General features: G+C 40.0%; 1 protein-coding gene across 4 annotated transcripts in view; it reads right to left on the reverse strand.

The window, feature by feature from the left end:
• The window catches only part of KCNQ5 (potassium voltage-gated channel subfamily Q member 5), a 330,024-nt gene that overhangs the window by 9,502 nt on the left and 305,842 nt on the right, over positions 1-14,680 (reverse strand). The window lies entirely within an intron of this gene.

Consider the following 14,680-nt stretch of genomic DNA (forward strand, 5'->3'; position numbering starts at 1 on the left):
ATCCAGGCATGAGGTCTTACCCCATCAACTACCTCCAGCAGTGAGCGCTGGAGGAAGTTCTAATAATCTTCGAGAAGGCCAAAAGGATAGGGACAGTTTTCACCTACAATGCAGAATGTTCCACAGGGTAGGGTTGGAACCACAGTGGAAAAGACTTTTCTTCTTGACCCTGTCTGCTGAAATTCCTTAGCAGATAGGTTCTGTAGCAGACCTGGCTCAGCTGGGGCAGGTTAGTTCCATTGGGATGAAATTGCTCCTCAGATACCCAGGACCCATGCTATATACCGGTGGTATATTGGCATCTGGCAGGTGGTACGTGACCCTGCCAAGTGTAGTGGGGGAGGGAACAAGCTAAAGCGGCGCAGCGCAGGACTTGCCATGAGAGAGTCCTCAGGAGCTGCAGAGCTGCTGGGGCGAGACAAAGGCCTCAGGATAGGCACTTCTGGCTCACCCAGAAGAGAAAGGAGGAGGAGGGCAGAGACAGGAGAGGCTATAAAAAGAGGCAGTTTTGCCAGGAGAGGGAGAGAGAAAAAAGATGCAGCCTTGGGAGGAGGAGTCAGCTGGAGCTGCACCGAAGGGAAAAGAAGGAGGAGGGGGGAAAGAGGAAAGGAGATGAAACAGGCCGGCTGGGAGCAGATCTAAAACTTTGTGGCAGCCATCTGTGCCAAGCGCGCGCATAGGTGGCAGCGAAAAACAGGAGAAACAGATGGGAGGGGTCACCCTCCACGAGGAATGAAAAAAGGCACCATCGGCTGGAGGTGAGGCATGGAGGGTGGAAGGAAGGAGATGGGAATGAGAAAGGGAGGCAGAAAAGGAGGGAGGGAAATAGAAAGGAAGGGAGGAGATAGGAATGAGAAAGAGGGAGGCAGGGAAGGATGCAGGGAGGGAAACAGGAAGGAAGGGAAGGAAGGAGATGGGAATAAGAAAAAGGGAGGCAGGGAAGGATGGAGGGAGGGAAACAGGAAGGAAGGAAGGAGATGGAAATGAAAAGCAGAGAGGCAGGGAAGGAGGGAGGAAGGAAGGAAGGTGGGAGATTGGAAAGAGAGGGAGGGAGGGTCTGAAGGAAGTTCTGCCTTACTACTTGGCCACCAGCGGCCCTTTTGCCATCCCCTTGCCCCCTCCTCCTGGCCTCTCCTGGTGGTCTCCCATCCTGTCGCTGAGGATGCTTTGGTTACAAAGCTGGGTCTCCTCACATGAAGAGGGAGTGGGTCTCCCTCTGACCCATGCACTTTGCCCTCCTGCACTCACCATGAGCAACCTGGCCAAGGAGAGTGAGCACAGCAGCAGCAGCCTCAAGGAGGTAAGCGCAGCCAGGTCCCCCTTGGGCAAGTGAGGCTGGACTGTTGGGCTGTGGTGTCCTGGTGTCCTGGGAGCTTGAGGGCCAGGCTGGGCACTTGCCCTCTGTTCAGGGCTCTGGGCAGCCTGCGCCACCATCTAAGAGTCCCCCACGCAGCCCAAGAGGGATGACAAGGCTCCTCTGGTGGATCATGCCCCGATGCCCACCCCAATCCCACCCCTTCCACTGGAGACCCCCGGATCACCCCCACAGCCCCGCCTGCCCCCTGATCTGAATGACATTGAACTGGCCACGCCCCCCCGGCCATTGACTTTGCTTGTCAAAAGGTTGCAAAAGGGTATTACATGACCCTGGGACACTGTGACCATCATAAACATGAATCAGTTGCCAAGCATCCAAATGTAAATCACATGATCCTGGGGATGCTGCAACGATCGTAAGTGTGAAAAATGATCATAAGTCACTTTTTTCAGTGCCATTGTAGCTTTGAATAGTCACTAAGCAAACTGTTGTAAGTCCAGGACTACCAGTATTTTATCACTTTTTTCCTTTTTTTTTTTTGGTCATCAAATTTTTGCTAAGTGACTAATGGTACTTGAATATATACAATCGGTGAAAATGTTGAAAAGCCCTGCTATATAGGACTTTTAAAGGTAATAACATCTTGAATTGGACCCAGAAGCAAATTGGTATCCAATGCGGCTTGCACAACAATGGTGTTACAGGAATTTCTGCATTTTATACCAGCTACAGTTTGTGAATGCTCTTTAAGGGTAGGCCCATGTAGAGCACATTACAATAATCCAACCGAGAAATAAAAGGGCATAAGTGACTATGTACAGGTCCTTACAATCCATTGAGAGTGCAAATGGCAGACAAAATAAAATTGCACAAGGATCCTCCTAGCCATGACTGCCACCTGTTCTTAGGCAGTAATCATGAGTGCAGGAGAACCCACAGGTTGCACACCGGGTTTGTTTGGGGTAGTGCAACCCCATCCAGAACTAAAGATGATAAACTGGATCCTGAGGTTCTTTGCACCCACAGCTACTCTGTCTTGCCAGGATTCAGCTAAAGCCTGTTGTCCCCCATCCGGAGCCCTATAACCTCCAGGCACTGAGGCTGATCACAGGGGACGGAGGTCTAAAACTGTGTATCATCAGTATGCTGATACTTCATCCTATGGTGTTGGACGATCTCGGCCAGCAGTTTCATGTAGATGTTAAAAAGGAACAGAGAGTGTGAGCCCTGTGGTACTCCCCAAAGGAGTGGCCATGGGCTGGATTGCTCACTCCCTATCAACACCAATTGGGACCGGCCCTTGGAAAAAGCGATTGAGCCAGGACAAATATTGGCCCACCCAGCCCCAAACCCCTTAGTCGACTCAAAAGGATAGCTGCTGAGCGGTCAAGGAGATCAAGGGTGAATACACTACCTCATCCTGCTTTCATCAAAGATTATCCACAAGTGCAACTTCCTTACTTAATTTCCTTCCTTCCTTCCTTCCTTCCTTCCTTCCTTCCTTCCTTCCTTCCTTCCTTCCTTGTCTGTCTATCTATCTATCTATCTATCTATCTATCTATCTATCTATCTATCTATCTATCTATCTATCTATCAATCATCTATCTAAACTGCCCATTTCCCTCAAGAGATGCTGTTTCTCTCCCATGGCCTGAAACCTGACTGGAATGGGTCCACACAATCCATGTCATCCAGTACTTTCTGGAATTACAATGCAACCATTTTCCCCACCAATTTCCCTACCACTCATATATTACAATATATCAAAAGGAAAAGAAAAAAAAAATAACTTTCCCTTAATCAAGACAAGTATAAACTTTTATAAACTTAATACATTCTCTAATATTGCAACCAAAACTCTTTTCATCCTATAATCTCATTTTTTTATCTAATGGCAATAAAACCCCATTTTTCAATCTTAATCAGCAAAAGTCCATTAAGAACTAACAGAAATATCCATCCATCCATCTTTTAAACAAGTCATTCATAGTTCTTTCTTGTATTTTACACAACACCTTGTCATTTTATCTAAAACTTTATTCCCAGGTAATATTTAGTATTTATAAATAAATCTTTAAAATTTCCTCAAACTTAATAAAAAAATCCATTAAGAGCTGCTAGAAAAAAACAAATTGAAAATATTAATATTTAATCCCTTCAAACGGTGCCCCACAAATTAATTTATCTTCTCTTCATCTCCTCTGAATTATAATATCACAGTTTATCCCTTTCTCTAAAAATAACAACACTTTTTTCTCCTCATATCTTATCCATAAACAAATCTTTAAAGCCTCACCATTCTGTTCTAGTCAAGAAGAAAAGCCATTAAAAGCTGTTAGAAAAGAGAGAGACCTTAATCAAAAAGGTCCTCTTTGCACAAAGCAAAGCTGAAATTTTGAATCCCTGTGATGTTTTGCTGCATAACTACTGTATTGCATAATTAAACAGCTTTTCAGGCCAGCAGGCACATTTGGAATTTTGAGAAAATGCTTACAGGCAATTAAAACAAACTGGCTGTGATACTATGGGAGAGATTAGTCTATTCATACAGTGATTGCCACAATGGGCAAGGCCACTGTTTGCCAGAATATGGATGAGGTTCTGCACTAGGAACTGCTTCAGCCTTCGGGAAGCTCTTTACTGCATAAGGTTACCTTTGTCTTTTTAAAACGTATTTTTATTGCTTGTTAATAATAACATACAAAAAAAATAAGAGAGATTAAAAAAAACCCACAAAAATTGCTTTAACAAAAGATGAAAAAAATGTGAAAAATATATGTCATTATAACAAGAACAGTGACAATGTGTATTTGTCTAATGCAGTGGTTCTCAACCTTTTTAATGCCGCGACCCCCAACCAGTCGTAAGTCGAGGACTACCCAACCGGTCGTAAGTCAAGGACTACCCAACCGGTCGTAAGTCGAGGACTACCCAACCGGTCATAAGTCGAGGACTTTCCCTGCCCGGGAGCGCCGCGCATGTGTGGTGCCACCCCCTGCGCCGGCCGAGGCGTAGCTTGCAAGCAGCAGAAACAGAGCAGGCTGATCACCGGCTGGGCCACCAGGTGGCCCAGCCCAAGGGAGGTAAAGCACCCGCCGGGCCCCGCACGCGCCAGCAACCCTCCCTGTGCCCGCTGGCCTCCCACCTCCCACCTCTGCCCCTCTTTTACTTACATTTTTAGTAGTTGCTCAGCAGGGAGGGGTGGAAACTTCCAGACAGCTCACCTTCGCTGCAGACAACCTGCAGCACCGTTTGCAGAATGGGACTTTTGGCGGGCTCAGCAGGGCAGAGACAGCCTGGACAATTCCTATTGGCTTTTGAAAGCCAATAGAATTAGACTCTATTCAAGAGAGTCTATTCTATTGGCTTTCAAAAGCCAATAGAATAAAAGGGAGTAGCACAGCTAAGGAAAAGGGGAAAAAAATGGCGGACTGCGTTGTTTGGCGACCCCCGTGAAATGGTCATTCGACCCCAAATGGGGTCGCGACCCACAGGTTGAGAACCCTGGTCTAATGCAAATATTATTCAAATACATATATATTTCTAAGACGTTTATATGACCATCTTTTTTTTAGCCTACTGTATTCTGTATAAATGACTCCTGTATTTCATTATACTTGTCTATACAAAATCTATGTCTATAGGCAATCCTTTCATAGGTGGCAAGTACAACTGAGTCTTCAATCCATTGAATAAATGGAGCTATACATTTATCTTTCCAGTGCTGCACTATCAGTGTTTTGGCCATAGTAGGGACACAGAAAATCCAGTCACATTGTTCAATTGTCAAATTTCATGGACTGTATGATTCAAAAGAATTTCATCCTCTGAAAAGTTTAGCTTTTGTTTATCTTTGTCTTCATTATTGGGCACTAAATACCCTTCCAAACAAACCACTGGGTTGCTGTCCTCCAGTGTGTTTACTTTCTAAGATGCATATGGACTATGTAGGCATACAAATGGATGATGCCTTAAAAGAAGACCTTGCTTTTGTAGCCAGCCAGTATCCTGATTAAGGTTTTAAAATGTTAAAGGTTTAAAAATCTAAAATCTAAAAATGTACCCAGAGAAGGAACAGGAAGCCTGGGGGCTAGGAAGAGACACGACTGCAAGAACATTAATAACCAAGGGCAACCCTGCTCATTGGAGTCCATATGCATGTACAGTACCTACATGTACTTTTGTAATACTTTGAAGCCTACTTTTTGAATCATGATTTGTATTTTTTTTAAGAATTGAGCTTTGTCACATGTGTTTGAATGTAGTGTGTTTTTTTAGAAAATCAAGCATTCCAGGCTGAAAATAACAGCATAGCCTATATTCTTAGCACAAATTATAAATATTGTACACATTTAAACAATGTTACAGAAACAGCCAAAGTCAAAGGTGATTAGTTGGTCATAATCAAGCTTAATGGCACTGCTAAATTCAGCTTAGTGTGAATTTCCATTCCGCAACAACGGGCACAACTGGAAGGGAATATATGAGCTCCCAATTTACTCCTAGTAGTTTACTGAATCAGAACTGTTATGGTTGTGTTTCAGCTGTCTTTTGTTTTTGTAGCTTTTCCTGGGAAGCAGGATTGCTTGTCGTGATTGGCAGGAAACAGAAGGAGTATTTGCTACTTCTTTCAGCTCTATAGCCCCACTCTGATCTGCCTACGAACCCTCAATACTATTACTGCTGTGAAATAGTTGAATGGCAAAGAAGCACAAAGTTGAAGGGCCAAGAAGACCCTGGCAGAAATAATCTTCGTGGGAATCAGAGTCAAGATGCCAGCGGAGCCAGGGAAGAACTTGTTGCTGGCAGCTTTTATAAGGCAGAGATTGAAATGATTTCTGAAAAATCCTGTAACACTCTTTTCAGCCTCCTTTACATACCACCTTGGAACCCAGAGAATGACATAAGTAATTATTTGGATCTAGCATCTTGATAGCATTGATTTACTGGCAATAGAGCATGGCTACCCAATTTTTAGGCCCTCACCACTCCTGGATTTTCAGAGGAGAATAAGGCTTACAGCTATTTTGTTTCTCCAGTCTCAATGATAAAAACTTGGTGTGACAATAATATGAATCAGCTGAAGGAAATGTAATTCCTCTTCTGGAGTTTTATAAATATATTTTTCTCTAATTGTCTAGCAAATGAGCAGCCTTTCACAAATTTTCCCTGCTATGACTCGGAAACGTCCATTAAAAAAAAGTTACGATGTGCTGCTTTCTATGTAATACGAGATTAGATGTATTTATGATATACCCTGGAGAATTCTAAAACTATCAAAAAATGGAGACTATTGAGCTCATTGAATTATCCCCTTTGTATTTAACAATACCTTCATCACTATGAATACCCTTATATTATGTCTGGGATTTAGTATCCACTGTCAGAGTTCCGTCTATAAACTCTGTTCGATGTTTCTTATAGCAATTACAGGGCTTTTGTAAGACATAGAAAGCATCTCTTGAATAGAATTTAGGAAATTTTCTACTTGAAAATTCTCCAATATTTAACAGAAAAAATCTCCAATTTTTATAATTATATACCTAGAAACAGTCAGGACTGCATGATAAAAAGTATCTTATGAGATAGCTTTTTCCAATGTGGTGTTTTCCAGATGTATGAGATTTCAGCTGTCATTAGGAATTATGGGGCCTGAAATCCAATATATCTAGAGGCTGCAAGGTTGGAGAAAGCTTCCCTGCAGGTGAACAAATTAAATCTGCCTAACTTAGTTTATGTATGCATTATTTATTTTCAGTAATATCTTCTGCAGTTTAATTTTGGCAACAATTTGGAACTATTAATGTTCTTTCATTTCCTAATGCTGTGTTTCAAAATTATTGGTAGTTAAGAAATATCACTCTAGATACGGAAATATTACTTTATCAATCTACTTGTTTGCTTTATAAGGGCTACCAGATGTTGGCATTAATCAAGCATTAATTAAGATCTAAAACTTCATTTCCCTGTAAGCCCACTGCAGATGGTATATGAGATTGCTCTGTAAGAAAGTTGCAGACAGGTGCTGCATTTATGTCCCCCTGCTCTCTGAAACATTGCATGACCATAACATGCCAAATGCGTGCTTGAGATGTCCTGTTCCCAAATGAAAGGTTTTGGCAGAGAGATATGCATGTTGAATTGTACTATGGTTAGTGATTGATAGATGTATGATATGCCAGGGAGCTTTTCTTGGCCAAAATAGATACGTTAAGTATGAATTTCTGCTTGGCTTTGAAGAGTATAATTTGCCCTTTTTTCGTCTTTTTTTTTTACAGCTGCCAAAAAAGCCAAGACAGTTCTAGACTGCATTATCAGAGGGATAGAATCAAGATCACATGAAGTTTTAGTACCACTTTGTAATGCCTTGATAAGACGAAACATAGAATATTGCATCCAGTTTTGGTCACCACAATAGAAAAGACGTTGAGACTTTAGAAAGAGTTCAGAGCAGAGCAACAAAGATGATTAGGGGATTGGGGGCTAAAACATATTAAGAACGGTTGCTGGAATTGCATATGTCTAGTGTAATGAAGAGAAGGATGAGGGGTGACATGATGGCAGTGTTCCATTATTTGAGGGATTGCCACAATGAAGAGGGGGTCAACCTATTCTCCAAAGCACCTGAAGGCAGCAATGGATGGAAACTAATCAAGGAGAGAACCAACTTAGAATTAAGGAGAAATCTCCTGACAGAACAATTAATCAGTGGAACAGCTTGCCTTCAGAAGTTGTGAGTGGGGATTGGACTAGGACACCTCCAAGGTCCCTTTCAACTCTGTTATTCTGTTATTCATTCACTGTTTGGTACTTTTTCAGATTAGAACATGTCAAAACAAAATGCCTGTAACTCATCACAAACAAACACTTAGGCAGTAGAGAAATTATGAGAAAAGAGGCAATGCCATCTGTCACATGAAGAAGTGGGATAAAAAAAATAAATGGGAGGGATTATCTCAGAGACAAGATGTGATATCACACTAAGTTTTAAAAGAGGAGAGACAGCCCCCCCCCCCAAAAAAAATATGGAGAAGAAAAAGATTAAAAAAAAGATTTTGCCTCCTAGGAACAGACTGATCTGTTGGTTCCTACTTTTCTCACTATCCATCTTTCATCCGATCCTGTCTCTGGAAAACTGACTGAGCACTGTCCTAAGGGACTTTGCAACAGATGGTGAGAATGGATGGCAATAGCATACAGCCTGAGTACACTAGGAACATTTAAGAGACTTTCTCCCCCATGCTCTGCTTTGTTTCTGCTCCTTTCTTTTCCCTACTCTGTGATGCTAAACTGCATAAACTTACTTGCCCAAGTTAATCACCTGTCAAGATAAATTAAGTGACAGGAAAAAGCACACTTGATCTGATTTGTAGGCCTCCTGCTTACAATTTATTCAAAGAACATGAATGGATATAATCTGGATGTGTTTGTGGTATGGCAATACATGATGGAAAGTGAGAGCTGGTAAGAGATAATTCAAGAGGTCAGAAAATTGGTAATTCCCATTCAGTGGCCAGGAGGCCCTCGGTGGCAGTGATAAATCCAGTGGGCACGATGGTCCTCAGTCAGTGAACAAATCATCAGTCCTTCCATGGTTACAGATGTGCGGATAGGAGCATGCTGTTATTCGTAGGCATTTGCAGAAGCACGCTCTTATTTGCAAACCAATGTTTTCTCCTTGCAAAGGACCTAGCCACTTCCTTTCCGGCAGCTTTTGCATGCCTTAAGCCAGGAGTCTTCAAACTTGGCGCTTTTATGACTTGTGGACTTCAACTCCCAGAATTCCTCAGCCAAGCACACTGGCTGAGGAATTCTGGGAGCTGAAGTCCACAAGTCATAAAAGGGCCAAGTCTGAAGACCCCTGCCTTAAGCAGTCTCTGTACATTTTCCCCATTTTAGTAAACATTCTACCAAGAGACACAAATTCATCTTCTTGCTCTAGTTTTTTTTCAACATTCTCACATCCTTTATCACTTCCTTGCCTTCATTTTATCCTAGATATTAACTTTTATAGCATTTGTTTTCATTCAGGCTTTAGTTACCATTCCGATACAAATCTCTACGTAGCCCTTCAAGCATCCATTCAATCCAAACCATTTCATATTTTTATAGAGGTGATACCTTATTCCTTTCATCTGCTGGATGCTTGCTCTTTACCACTCTTCATCTACTTTTAAATCAAATCAATTTTAATTTACATCAATTTCCTTCTGCATTTCCTTTGCCTACTTTAATCCCAAGCATACTTTATTCTTTGACTACATTCTTCGCACGTTCATTTTGGGTACATTGATAGCACTTTTTCCTCGTCCTCACATTTACAGCAGTCTGGTGCCTGTATGCATTTTTTCTCATCCACAGTTTCAGGCCATTTCAACATTCCACCAAGTTTCATTTCCAAACTTTCTGCGGCATAATTTTACATACTTCAGTGGCATTTTTTAACATAGTTATTTTCACATGGTTCCAAATAGGTTCCATAATCTCTTTCTTATTTTTATTTTGCATTTATTCTTTCGAAAATTAATCAATATTCTAATTTTTTTTTCATACAGGGCTCTTATTTTCCCCTCCTACTCTTTCCCTGTTTCCATGTCTTCCCTTAATCGTGTACATGCTTCTGTTTTTATGAATAATGCTATGTACTTTTGAATTTATTAAAAGTTGGTCTGTCCTTCACACATTCTATTCTATTCTATTCTATTCTATTCTATTCTATTCTATTCTATTCTATTCTATTCTATTTCATTCTTTTTCCTTGCGGTGCCCTTCTTTCTTACAACCTGATTTATATCCACTAAAACTTTTTTAGTATTATTATTATTTTTTATAAATATTTTTATTGAGTTTTATAAAGATAATAAGGGGATAGGGTCAAAAAGGGTAAGACAACAGGAAACATAAAAAAAAAACCTTTTTAGTATTATTAAACTTTATCAACTCTGACCACTGGAAAGTTGCAAGCTGATTTTGACAGTTTCTTCCTAGTATACTCAGAGAGAAAAATCTGATATCAATAAAATAAATCATGCTTTTCATTATTTTGTTATGTGTACGCAGATATAGATAGAGTTAAGCTTAAAACATGCATTCAGAATGGGACTTTTTCTAAGCAGATATTCATTAGTCATCATTCTCATTCATTCTTGGAGCTCCAAACAGCTGACACATTTTTGCCGTTTCATTTTATCTCATCTCATTCCCATCCATTCATTCAGGTCACCTCACAGAAGATTTCCCCCCCCCTCTCCTGAATTACATTCCTTCAGAATAATGCACAGTTTTCCTGGCTTTTTCATCTCTGCCTTTTCCATTTGTCGCTTACATCCTGAAACATAATATGCGACTATCACCAAGCGATAGATTATTTTATGTGCACCCATAGCAATATAGAACTTACTCATGCATACATTTTGACATACATTTTAGTATGAAACTTTGGGCCAGTCACTCTTTCTCAGCCTAACCTACCTCATAGGTTGCTGTTGGGGAAAGTAAGAGAGGAAGGTGCATTAGGCATATTTACCATCTTGATTTACTATAAAGTAATAAAGGCAGGATGAAAACAAAATAATAAATAAATAAATGAAATGTATTTATTAGATTTTTATCTTGCCTTCTATTACTTAATTTATTTTTTGATAGCCCAAACAAGGTAAATGTAAAAGGTTTTACTATGTACCTATATTGAAGAACCAGTAATCAAGGAAGTATTTATGTACTAGGTACTTTATTTTTTTTACCCCAATTAGTGCCTTCCTCCTGTGCTTTTGCTTATTCTGCCTTCCTTGATAAAGCATTTTTATTTAAAAATATATAATAAAAAGGTCTACATTGTTGTTGCCTGCTTGTTGGTTTGTGACTTTTTAAGGTCCCATTAAGAGAGATAAGAGCATCCCTTCCATGATTTCTTCTTTAGTTTTCCATAGTATAGTTCTCAGCTTAGTAACTACATGACTAATACTTAGAGCCAGCATGCTCACTAGGATGCAGTGCAATTTACATTTACATGGTAATTTAGATACTTAGTAAAAGGCTTTCAACAAAAGTCAGAAGAGATTATTGTCCGCCTACATAACTCCTTTCCATTCTGTAATCCGGTTTTCTGGAAGCTATTCATCAAAAAGTGAGTGGAAGCGTGTTGTACCGCGTGATGTGACTACAGAGCAAAAAAGTTCTCAAGGAAAACCAGTTTTTCTCTCCTGCTACTGATTCCATGTGTATAAGGGAGGCTCGTTCCAGGGCAAATATGAGCAATGTGACAATAGATAAGCCTTTCTGTGATGGAATCTAGTAGATGCCCAAAATGCCTATAACAGTGGCGGCAAACCTATGGCACGGGTGCCAGAGGCAGCACTCACAGCCCTCTCTGTGGGCACGCACGCTGTCGCCCTAGGCCTTCAGCTGTGCAAAAAAAAAAAAAGTTCAATCAATCAATCAATTTCAACTTCTTGCGGGGGGGGGGGGAGATCTTGCAAAGTTGGAATTGATTGATTGAACTTTTTAGTCCCACCCAGTCTGCCGTTACTACCGCAGCCATGCCCACCCAATGGGCCACACCCACTCGGCACTCGATGATGCATAAGTGGGTTTTGGGTTGCAGTTTGGGCACTCAGTCTCTAAAAGGTTCGCCATCATTAGCCTATAATATATACCATTTCATTTGTATGAACGAGCCTAATAATAATAATAATAATAATAATAATAATAATAGTAATAATAATAATAAAGTTGGAAGGACCTTGGAGGTCGTCTAGTCCAGGGGTAGGCAATCTTGGCTCTTTTATGACTCGTGGACTTCAATTCCCAGATTTTCTGAGCCAGCTGGCTCAGGAATTCTGGGAGTTGAAGTCCATGAGTCATAAAAGAGCCAAGGTTGCCTACCCCTGATCTAGTCCAACCCCTGCTCAGGCAGGAAACCCTATACCATTTCAGACAAATGGCTGTCCAATCACTTCTTGCTAAGTGTCTATATACTGATAGTCTGTTTTTCACTTAATAGTGAAAGGCAGATATAAACTTGTTCAGAACTTTCATCTTGTAAACTGACAATTGTCACAATTAATGTATACCAAGTTAAGAAACACCATAAATGTGAAGTGGTAATCTGAAGTATACAGTTGCTTAACTGTCTAGCCTGTGGAGAAAGGATGAGCACTGAATGGAGCCTAGACTGGGGGGGGAGGGGGAGAAATAACAGATATGAGTGGGGAAGTTGCAGCTGAGTCAACTTTGAGCTGGTCAGATATATAATTGTTGCCTAGACCTGCATTTATATGTATGTTTACACTGTAAATCAGTATTTATATTTGAATTTAAAGACAAATATTGTGTAGTTTAGTTATTGTAAACTGCAACTTTTAAGACAAAATTGCTGCAAATATAATCTGTTCTAATAGGGTTAAAACTGATAAGTGAAAGTGCTTTGCTTATGGACCAGGATGGGGTGGGTGGGAAGATTACTTATTTGGAAGTTTTATATGCTGTGTTTATTTTTTTAGCCAGTTCCATATCCCACACTTTTCAATACCTTTGAGCCTAAGAAAGATACATCTTAGTTTTCCAATGTTTTAATAGAAAATGTGGCCAACTAACAACACCAACTGAATTGATTTCTTGTGCAATGTTTTTAAATATGTCCTGGAAAATAATGGATGACAGAGTCTCAAAAGAAATAATTATGAAAGAGTGTAATTTAAGTATTCTAGTTTCTTCAAAAAAATTCAGCTAGAATAAGGAATGAGAAGACCATGCCAACAGAGATAGTGATATGTATTTATAATCCTTTCAAAACAATTTAGAAAGAAGTTGATTATTACAAAAGGTTGAGATGATGGACTTCTACAGATTATTTTTATAATCAGCTCTTCATGATTTGTTACAACAGTAGACTGCGAAGCATAAAAAAATTCCAAATGATTCATCATATTTAAATCTTTTAAAAGATTTTGAAGTGAGCTTTTTATATTTGTTATAAGCTATAATTCTGAAGAAGTTATTTGACTTTAAATTAAATTCCTTTTTATTGGAAAGATGTTTCGGCTTATTTTTTCATACAGATGTCAAAGCAGCATCCAACTGATTATTCATAACATCTGAAATAATCACATGACAGAAGAGGCTGAGTTTTTGCTTTCTGTGCATTGGGAATATCACAACTATCTCCAACATGCAGAGGCTTTATGTGATTGAACCCTGAGGAAGCTTCTAGGTGAGAATTCACCTAGTGCAGCTTTCTATGATAGATTATGATATAGGACTGGAGGCCCCAACATAATTTCTCCTAAGAAAACCTAGAACTAAAGAAACAAAACCCTTTCTTAAACCTTGATCTAAAGATGTATACCAGGGGTCTTCAAACTTGGCCCTTTTATGACTTGTGGACTTCAACTTCCAGAATTCTTCAGCCAGCGTGTTTGGCTGAGGAATTCTGGGAGTTGAAGTCCACAAGTCATAAAAGGGCCATGTTTGAAGACCCCTGATGTACACTGATGACCAAGTAATAACTGTTCCATTCATAGGCTATTAGCTAGGTCTTCAAATAGGTTATACAGTTGCCTCTATGGCTTTACTTTCTTAAAGACACTCAATTGAGGCCAACTTTGGTAACAGCAATCATGAAGTATAAGAATTTAGAAGGTAAATCCAAATAAATCTGTACACTTCTATGTCTTCTTAGATTTCAAACTGATTGTGCGGAAGTTGGCTTTCTGCTATATGCACTGAAAATTTCAGTGTCTTAGAACAGTTGTCCAGTACAATTCTACAATTATGTGAAGTGTGTTGGCAAGTGAATACAAGTAATTACTGTGCTTTGGGTAGAAATCCTAATTGCAAACAGGATCTTCAAAGAAAACTGCATAATAATTCTCTAAGAATTTCAGAAATCTCTGCATTCTGTCAGGAGTGAAGAAATTATCTCAGAATTGGGAGGAAAGTACATTGATGTTGGGCGGGCAGCAGTGTAAGCATGAGTCTCTTGCCAATGCAAATCAAAAAGGGTGTTTTAAACCTAGAAAAATGATGCCCGAGCAAGGAAACAGGAGAATCTATAATGGCTTCAAGTGCAAGTACATACAAACATGGTAGAATTCATTGACTACATACCTGCAGCAACAAGCAAAGATAAAAATAAAGGCATTTCTGTTCAGTTTAAAATCTAACTCCCAAGAGTTTGTGTAGGGAATGCCTGGACACGCACAGCAATTTTTTCCCCAGCCCCACCCTTAAAGAATTAAAACTTTTGTGCCAAGTCAAAAGGAATAAGTTAGCTGGGAAATATTAAAGGAAGCAGATCACATGGGAAAAGAAAATTACACCTGGGAGAGAAAGAGATTGCTAGAAGATGTAAATCAGTGGTTC

This window comes from Crotalus tigris, unplaced genomic scaffold, assembly GCF_016545835.1.
Source record: "Crotalus tigris isolate CLP2741 ecotype Arizona unplaced genomic scaffold, ASM1654583v1 scf7180000018016.4438896, whole genome shotgun sequence".
Taxonomy (NCBI): Eukaryota; Metazoa; Chordata; class Lepidosauria; order Squamata; family Viperidae; genus Crotalus; species Crotalus tigris.